This window comes from Rousettus aegyptiacus, unplaced genomic scaffold, assembly GCF_014176215.1.
Source record: "Rousettus aegyptiacus isolate mRouAeg1 unplaced genomic scaffold, mRouAeg1.p scaffold_m13_p_1, whole genome shotgun sequence".
Lineage (NCBI taxonomy): Eukaryota > Metazoa > Chordata > Mammalia > Chiroptera > Pteropodidae > Rousettus > Rousettus aegyptiacus.
In genome coordinates, this window is record NW_023416284.1 from 148,059,372 (window position 1) to 148,069,589 (window position 10,218).

Here is a 10,218-nt window from a genome sequence, read left to right on the forward strand (position 1 = left end):
TTAAGATTTTTCTATGCTTTATTACTTTGAAAGATGATTCCGTTCTATTTATATCTATTTATTTCACTGTCTTCAAGTTCTCTTTTGAAGAGGAGGAGAAACAGTTGTTTCTTTGGTTACATTTAAGAGATCTGACTGCAACTGATATTATGTCTTCATTTAAGGTAGGACTAACTTTATTGTTTTCTGCATTAACCAATTAGTCAAGCACCATTTTTAACTAATCCATTTTTTTCCTCAATTGAAATGCCATTTTATTTTTATACTAAGCATTTATATGTAAAAGAATGAATCGGAGATGTTTTATTATTTGTGTCCAATAATTTTAATATCTGAATATTTTTTTCCTTATGAGAGCTAGCCAACTAGCCCATACTCCTAGGATATAACCATTTAGGAGTTCCAGTTGAAAGCCCTGGGTACCTACCAGGGCAACTCATCTTAAGTGGCCCTCAACTCTAGTTTGGGTCAACCCAGCATCATAAGACCACCCCAAACTCTTCTCAGCTTCTCAGCCTCTCAAATACCATTGTCTGGAAAACTTCTAACCTTCACGCATGCTTCTATTAGCAATGCCTGAAGATGGTGTCCAAAACAGGGTTTATCTCTCTGTGCTCTTCTCTCCAGAATCTTGGCCCTCAGATCCTTGCCACCTCAGTAGCTCCTCAGGGGCTCCAAACAGATTTTGTTGTTCTTCAACTTGTTTGGGTTTTCTCAGTGCATAGAGTTGGTTTAAATTAAATAGTCTGCTATGGCCACAAAAGGAAAAATTTCATTCTGTTTTTCACTAATTTCTATTTTTATCTTTATTAATTTCTTTAGTGTACTTTGGTTTGTTTTATTGTAGTTTTTCTTACTAAGTTGAATAATTCATTGTTGAATATTTAATGTTTATCTTCTTTATTGATTTAAACAGTGCCTTCAATGTAAATTCATTTGAACTTGTTAAATATCTGGGTGGTGACCAGCAATATCATAGAACCTGAGGTGTACTGCAAAATTTATCTAGTAAACATTTGATTATTTTCCACCTGGTATCCATTGCGTACTTCCTACTTTTCAATAACACTCATGTTTGGTTCAAGTATCTGCTATTCCACATCTAGCTAATTACTCCAAGGGTAACAAATCTCACCCCTATTTCTAACTTTAGGCCTTCAGTCTAACAGTGTGTTTCATTCCTCTGGCCACAATAATTGGTTCATGTGCACATACATGATCTAATCAAATTCAGTAAGAGTAATCTCATAATTTTACTTGGAATCCCACAATAGGAATATTATTTTTCTCCCTTGTATATGAGTGAGAAAATATCAAACTCTGCTTTTCCTGAGAGTCCTCTTACAACCCCGAGATAAGCCTGTCAGAGACTAACATGAAACATGTATGGAGTTGGACAGAGCTGGAATAGTCAGAGAGCAACTGACCTGGAGTCCTGATTAAACCATGCTGGAAGCCCACCTTCCAGCTGGACTTTTAAGTTACTGAGCCAATAAATTCCCTTAATTATTTAAGCCAGTTTGAATTTAATTGACTTTTCTTTTACTCAAAGCCAAATGCATTCTAATATGCTTAGGTATCTAACAAACACTTTGTAGCGATGATGACATTAAAGAAAAAGAAAAACAAATAAACAAACAAACAAACAAGAACTAGGTTTATATTCTTATGACCATATTCACTAGCCCATTAAATAAAAATATAAGCCACTAATTTTTAGCATCTGGAATCTTATTTTGTTCCTCGTTGTATCCCCAGCACTTAGTTTTCAATAAAAATTTTTTCCAATAAATAGTGCCTGGCATTTTTCAAGAAACATTCAATAAGTGTATGTTAAATGAGTAAATAGTTATGTATTTCAATACTTTTTTCTTTCCCCTAAGGATAGTCCTATGGACTTCCAAGTAGTGGGAGGAGAACATTTCCTCAGTGTATAAAATGTCCCTAACCCATGCCCTGGAGGGAATCTTAACACTCAGATGGCCTCATTCAAATGAACTGCTTTGTTCCTAAAATTTCTCAGGTTCAAAGGGTATGTGCATGAACAGTAAGTATAAATCTCAAATATTTATAACAATAAATTTCATGACGTGGTTTTATAGAATATCAATTAATGGGAATAGCGGCAATGTATAAACAATGCAAAACCAAACTGCAGGACACTTGTTTTCTGCCTCTTGTAAAATAGGTTAAATGAGTGGTCCTAAGATCACTTTCAGCTCCAAAAATAATATGAGTTTATGATCCTAGAGCTGTTCTTTTATTATCAAAAGCATCAAATCCATTCACACCTCTTGGCCTCTGTGGCACTTCTATTAGCTCACTAATCATATTGAGACTGCAAAAAACTTAAAGGTCTGGGATTTGCCTGTCCAAAGAGGACTTCAGAAAGGAACCTAAACTCAGCCGATTAGACAGAATGAATCAATCCTCCTCATGCAAGGGAGGGTGCACAAAAGATCTCTTCAGTGAGGACTGAGGACGGCGTGCACAGCAGGCAGTGTCGGTCCAAGTAGACACACTCCAACTTAGAGCAAGGAGTCAAGTTAACCTGGTTCATTAGCATGGAACGAGTAGAGAAAAGGAGGAAAGCGATCATATACTTAGAGACAAACATAAAAATCTTTTCATATTTTGCCAGTAGAGGAGGATTTGAGTCTACGCCAGTCTGGTAATAGTAGATGCTTGGCCCTCGATGTATTTTCCATCCCAACATCTGCCATGGGAAAAGTGACAGCAGCCAGTAAGGGGCTGTGGGGACTTAGAGTCTACAGCACTGAATGGGGGAGGAGTGGCCAGGGTCCTGGGTGGCAGCACAGGTGGCGGCCAAGTGGCAACTTGCGTGCCAGATGGGAGAATGTCACATGCTGCCCCTTGGCATACACAAAACCCATTTCAGGGATTAAGGAAGCCCTGTACTACTCAAATGGACATATGGTGCCAAAAAGGAAGGTATAAAATTCTACTCTGTGGAAATTGATGAATAAAACCAAATATTTCTTTTTTACTTAAAGATAAGGTATAAGTAAATGGAATTATCAATTGTGGTATTCTAATAAAAAAGACAAAAAGTTCCATTGTAATCTGAAGAGAAAACTGCTTGAATGAGCCCATTCTGCAAGATGGCTACACTGGCTTCTCTTTACAATCCACCTTCTTTCTCAACATCAGTTTTCTCTCATTTTTATTGTCTGCTCATCTCAGTTCTAAGCTTTCTCCATAAGTTACTATCTATTGTGGAGTAGCGTTTTCAATCCACCCACATTCTTGGAGGCATGGTTATGGATCCTATCAAATCGGAAATTGCCAGTTTAAAGCTACAGGACACTTTTAAAGCGAAGACAGTTGAAAAGATGTCATTGTAAGTTAATACAACAGACAAACAGAATCTGGAAAAGATTCTTCCCAAATGTATTTATACATGAAGAAGGAAGTGGGTCAGAAAATCACGACCCCTGCATATTTAGCCTAATATACATCCTCATTCCAGGCAATTAATTTGGAGCTATTAAAAATTAAAGTCTAAAGAGAATATCATAAAAAGTCATTCTCATAGCTTCGCTTCTGAAGATTCTATAAATAGCTTTGAAATAATCTCCAGAGAAACTTTGCAACAGCTTGTGGACTGGTAACAGTAATTAACAGAATCCAAACACAATGTAATCTTAAACACTGTCACCATTTCTTATTTTTTTCTTCAAATTGTGATTATTTCTTGCCAACTTCCTTGGCTCAAAAGATATATTTAAATTGCCCTACTTCTGCTCCTTGTATATCAAAGAGGGGGGAGTGGTGGAAATCAGCCTAGCGAGCCAGAAGGGAAAACAACATTTCTATAAGCATATAATCTTACTTTAAAACTGGCAAAGCAACTAGAAATGACTAAAAATATTATATCCTTGATTTCCATATTCATTACCTCTACATGAAAGCATATAATATGTGCTAGCTGCAGTAATCAGCTTTTTATTTCTTACTAAATGAAAAGAAGTTCAAGCATGAATCCTAAAAAAGGGAATTTTATTTAGATAATAGGAATAATTATCTTCCTTTAGGGAACTCCAAAACACTTAAAGAAGAAACCAGGAAGATTATGAAATTTTAAATGGGATAATAAGGAAGAAAATAACAATTTTTAAGGCTATAGTCTACCGGTAATATTTTCTAGAGAAAGAAAGATGTGAATGCTCTGAAATCCCATAAACTTGCCAGTGGCAGGATGCTATTTTTTTCCATGGGGTGAGGGTGGGGTATCATTCTCTGTGACAGAAAATCTTTGCTTAGTAATGGTTCATAAATGTTCTAGGCTAAATTCCTAATTCTTTGTGTTCTTTTGAGTAGTAAGATGATTGTGAAAATTATTTCAAAAGTAACCATTCAACTAATAAAATTAAGTTCAGGAAATAATTATGTTTACAAGCCACTGGTAAGCATGGGTACAAAGTAAAAATTCAGTGTGGCCCCCCTTTAAAACATATTTTTTGTTTCACTATGATCTCTAAAAGAATGTGCAATTTTGGAATGTATATGTGTGAATACATGTGTTCAAAACCAGTGTTGCAACTAATAAGAATGTTTTATATAGACACTGTTCCCATAAGTACTTACATTAGTTTTCTAGGGTTGGTGTAATAAAATACCACAAACTGGATGGCTTAAACAAAAGAAATGTATTGTCACACAGTTCTGGAGGCTAGAAATCCAAGACCAAGGTGTTGACAGGATTGGTTCCTTCTGAAGGTTGAGTGAAAGAATTTGTTCTGTGCCTATTACTCAGATTTGACAGTTAACTGACAATCTTTGGCATTCCTTGGCTTAGAGAAGCATCACTCCAATCTTGATTTATGCCTTCATGTTCACATGGCATTCTCTCTGTGTGCATGTCTCTGTTCAAATTTCCCCTTTTTATAAGGATGCCAATCATACGAGATTAGGGCCTACCTTCGTTTTAATTTGATTACCTTTGTAAAGACCCTATCTCTAAATAAGGTTACATATCTTTTGGGGGGAGATACAATTGAACCATCAATGTATCCCTTAAAAAAATAACAACATTGATAGAGTAGGAGGTACAAAAGCTAGTAAGTATAGTTAACCAAACCAGATACCTATATTACTTTATTATACAAAGACTAGTTCTCCACAATACCAGAACACGCGGATATTTTAATTATGTCCTCAGATTGAGCTTAGTTTTTTGGAGACAAATTGGTTAATTTTTTAAAATTCAGTTTTCATAAAGTTGAACAGACCTTGTATAGATACAGCAAAAAGAAACTGCCATATCACTGGAATGACTCAGAACTATAATCACAGGTCACATAAGCACAACATTTTATTCTTATGATTATAAAATGAGCACCACAAAGAAAATCCTTAAAATTAATGGTTTCTCTATCTGACATGTATCGATCACCTCAGGCACTTCTTGAAACAGTAGAATTTTTTTTCAAGTTTTAAAGTAGTCAACTTATTTTGACATAATGAAACTATGAAATATTCAACTAAAAAGGGAGTTCACAATTGCCTAGCCCAATTAAAGATAGACCTGAAAACTACATGTCTGAGAGAGTAAGTGACTTGTCCAATGTAATCTAGCAAATTAGAGTGTAACCAGAAAAATAACCTGAGACTTGGCTTCCTCTCCAGGTTAAAGATGCTCTGCTACTGTATCACCCTCATATCACCCTTGTCTGGGAATCACCCCTTATATTCAGAATTAGGCCCTCAATGGCCACATTGAACCCAGAAATAAGTTTAGAATCTATCACAAAGGTCATGTACTATTTTTTTCACAGGTCAGAACTATAAACACCTTCAAGGACTCGTACAAAATCTGTGCTGTCTTAGAACTTTATTTAAAATATAGTATGTAATTTTACTAGTCTGATTTCTCCTTTAAACTTTAGTTCTTCCGGACTATGATTATAATTGTCACATTTTCAGATCTAAAAGTCAGGACACATGCTCTGATAGGAAATGTGTTTATCCAAACGTTTGCACATAATGATTACTCGTTTTGTATTTAGTTCAAAAGGATCCTTTCGGAAAGTCTCAAATTGCTGAAGATACTTATGTATATGTGAGAATTACATTAACATTTGTGGTGGTATAGCAATGAAACCATAGCATAGAATATTTGACATCAGGATTGCCCTAGATTAGTGTGGGGGGTGGTGGGAGTAGGGAAAGGGCTATTAGGAAGCCATAATTATGACAAACAAAAGATTACAACTACAGTTTGGATGGGTTGAAAAGTGAGAATGATTTTTAATGCAGGCCCTACAAGAACATGAGTTTCTTGAGAAGTGATAGCTGACCAAACTACCCCAGTGAATAATACCGAGATACTTTTATATATAGATAAATAGCCTTCTCGTCAGGGCCTGGAGCAAGGCAAGGTAAGTGATGCACCTAGGATATAACACGTAAGGAAATGCTCAACTCACTCTGGTGTTGGACCGAGTGCCTCCTTAAATGTTATTTCCCAGGTGCCACACTCCCCTCATCCTCGTCCCAGGCCTACCTCTCATATCCCTCAGTGGTTCTTGAGAGAATTGTTATCTTACAATACTGTATAGTAATTAATGTGCATATTTATTGTTATGAATCATTGAAACACTAAATGGCTTGAATCGTTCTACCTAATATTGCAGGGAAATACATTAAAAGTTTTAAATAATTTAAATTTTAAGTTTTGGCAAACAGAGGATTAAGCTTAAATTCTCTGAAATATGCAGTTAGAATGACTTATCCTTGATAATGCTACACAATTCCCACAATGATTTCTCACTATTATTGGTACATTATAGGTAGACCTATCTTTCCCCTTGTCTGAAAACTGCCTGTGACACCCGGAGTCAGGCTCCAACAGTTGCCACTGTACTACTTGCACCTGCCACCTTCTTCCCCTGTCTGGTCCAGAGTGGTCATCTGAAACTGACCCAAGCTGGGTCCATCAAAATCTACGTTCAGAGAATTTTAAGTGTAGGTGTAGAGACTAGAAGTCACCAGAATGTAGACACTTATTGTCAAATTACAGAGCCTACATCAGACCTACATATTCCTGCTGTTCGAGTGCTAGCCTTTTGTTTCTAGCCATGGTTGTTCGTCATTTAGAGTCCCTATGGTGACTCGGCACCTTTTCAATAAATCTCCTTTGGGCTTAAGTTTATCATTAACTTCTGTTCCTTTAACTCCCAAAGCTGAAACAGACATAGGCTCCCCTCCATGATAGGAATTGTGCTAGGTGCTAGGATGACGAGGACAGATGTAATACAGTTTCCACCTTTGCAAATCTCATAAAAGCATCAATGGTAAATGGTAAATCTCAGTTACTTAACTTGTTTGTATTAATATATACGGGCTCATTTCTTTTTTTCTAGGGGGAATTCCCTTGATGTTGTTTAATGCTAGAAATTCTGGGAAGACAGGGTATATATAAAGCTCTGTGGTTCTGTGTATTAAATATAGGTCTAATTGATGCTGATAACTTTGTTTTTTAGCTATAAGATATAATCTCCCCCTAAAATGTTCATTTAAGATAGCTTTGAGCCTCCTAGTAAAATTTAAATATAATTAGAAACATTTCAGATGGAGAAAAAAAATACATTGTTTAGAGATAAATTTTAGAGTGAAAACATTTCAGAGAAAAATTTTGTGAAAAAGTGCCATATCATAAGTTTTCCAGATAGTTCACAAGTAAGGGAAAAAAGTATTTAAAATGTGCAACTAAGTTTTAAGTGAATTTTTTTTTCACACATTGAAATTACATTTTGCTTTAACCAGGCAAAATCCCAGCAGCTGGAAACTTGTTATGTGTTTAATTAAATGGCCCACACACATGTTTATAATACACAGTACTGTGGCTTGTGAATAGATCCCCGGGGTGTATGGTCAGCTTTTTGCCTCACTGAACTGTACTCTGGAGGTCATGGGAAAAGGGGTACTTGTTTTAGTTTTCTCCTTCCCAGCTCCACATTTCCTCCACCAACTATCAGCACATAAACAAACTTGTGTTCAAAAGGTGATGGATTCCACTGACCTAATCCACTCTGAAGTGCCAGACCTGTCCACACCTTCTCTAGATTAAACCAGCAGGTCAGCTCGCCCTGACTGCCCCTGAGGGGCGGGGTAGCCTGCCTCCCCCAGCCGGGTCCATCTGATTGATCGGCCTTCTGCTCTCTCCTTCCACTGGGAGGGGAGCTTCTCTGCACCGACTGGGGCAATGAGAGCGGTGAAGCTCAGATTCTGATTCTTCCTCAATGAGCTGAAGTTCTCCAGATGGCAGCAAGCGCTCGTCATGCAAATTCTTGGCAGCAGGGAGCCTGTCAAGTGGCTACTGCTGCTTATTGTTCCCACCACTCCCCCACCCCCTCCACACAAACGCAGAAGAAATACCATCTGTCACTGTGGGCTGAGTGGTACTTTCCAAGTCCCGTAGCATTGCCGCTTAGCAGCTCTGTGTTGTACACGCAGCCCAAACATGAGTTGCCTCAAGATGGCATCTAGTCTCTGGAAGCCTGGAGCCATGGAGATCCATCCCAGCTGGCAATTCCCTTCCCCACCCCCACCCCCCAGCCTGGCCACACACCTGGCTCCGTGCAGGGGCAGTTCGTTAGCAGATTTCTCTTAAGATATTTACATAAGAAAAACAGCAAAACTGGTTCTGTTTATCCCTTTAGATTCTGGGAAAGAAATAAGAGGAACTGAATGAGCAACTTGTCTCAGTCCCTACTGAGTGATGTAATAGTAGATAACTGGTTAAAGAGCATGCCCCGGAAGTGCACAGCGCAGCCTTGAAGCGACAAGGATGCCTAGAACACTGAAATGACCTTTTGTTTGCTCTCCCTTCTCTCTCACAAACATCATATTGCCTGGTAGATAATGAGCTCCTTAGACGTAAAAGTTATGTGCAAATGAAAGCTGTCACTCAAAAGATTCCGAGCTCTAGGGGAAGCTCAATACCTTGCCCATCACTGAGTCCTGAGACCTCTGCAGTCATTCAATAACTTTTTTAATTTTTGTCGAATTTTTTGGTCATATATACAAATGCAAACCAAAGCATAATAACAATACGCCGTATCACTTCTGCATCTGTAATGTTTTCTTTTTAATCTCAGGAGTATAGAAGGGAGTGTTCATATGCCTAAATTCAGGTCACACTTCTCTTTTTTTTTCTCTCTCTCTCTCTCTCTGTGCAAATCTCCTCTTTTATTATTATTTGTTGTAACTTTTAGTATTAATCTCCCAGAGACATTGACATCCACAAAGTACGTATAATGGCCACCTTTGTAATTTACCTTCCATATATTTCCTTAGATGAACATCCCCGAAACACATGCTGTTTGGTTTGTATTTGTGTACTTTTTAAAAAAATTTATATAAATTACATTGAACTGTAAATTGTATTATTCCTGGCTTTTTCACCAATATTTGCTTTTAGAGCCACGCCTGTTGCTAATCTTCCTCACGCATGTTGTCGCTTTCCCATACATTCTACCCTGTTTTTCACTCTTGTTTGGGAGGCAGAGTGAGTTCTCGATCAGTACATTTGAGAATGACTGGCATGTTCTGCTCCGTTCTGCCTGCTTCCTCATGGGTCTTGGCTACCTGCATGGCATCCATTTTATCTTCTGCTCAGACGCGAAGACTCTGCCTACTCTGGTTTTCAATTAGTGGGCCCCTTTTGTCCCATACTAACACACATCTTCCATTGCTGCGCCATCAATAAAAGCAATATTTAGACCTTCATCTACTCCTGCTTCTATTCTTCAGTTTTTTCAGAATTCAGGTATGAAAGAGGATTATTCTTTATTGGGGTCCTCCTGGGAGACCCCAACAGCTTTGGTAAATCTTGGTTTCATGGTTTGTATTTGCATATGATACTTGCATATTCCTCTGGTGATAAACACATGTAGTTTCCTCCTACTCTTTTGCTAGCATAACTAAAACTGAATAAACTGATATTCCTATGAATGTGAGGAGAGTTCCTCTGGGGTGTCCACCAGGAGTGGGATTGTTGCATCATAGTTACATGAATATTTAATTTCACTAAATACTGATAAATTACTGTCCAAAGGGACTGCATGATCTTATCTCCACCAGCAGTCGCTGTTATGAGTACTTGATATTATGAGGCTTTCTAATTATTGTCAGTCTGATAATGATACCTCATGATTGTTTAATTAGTAAATATCTGCTGCTTATTAACTGTCT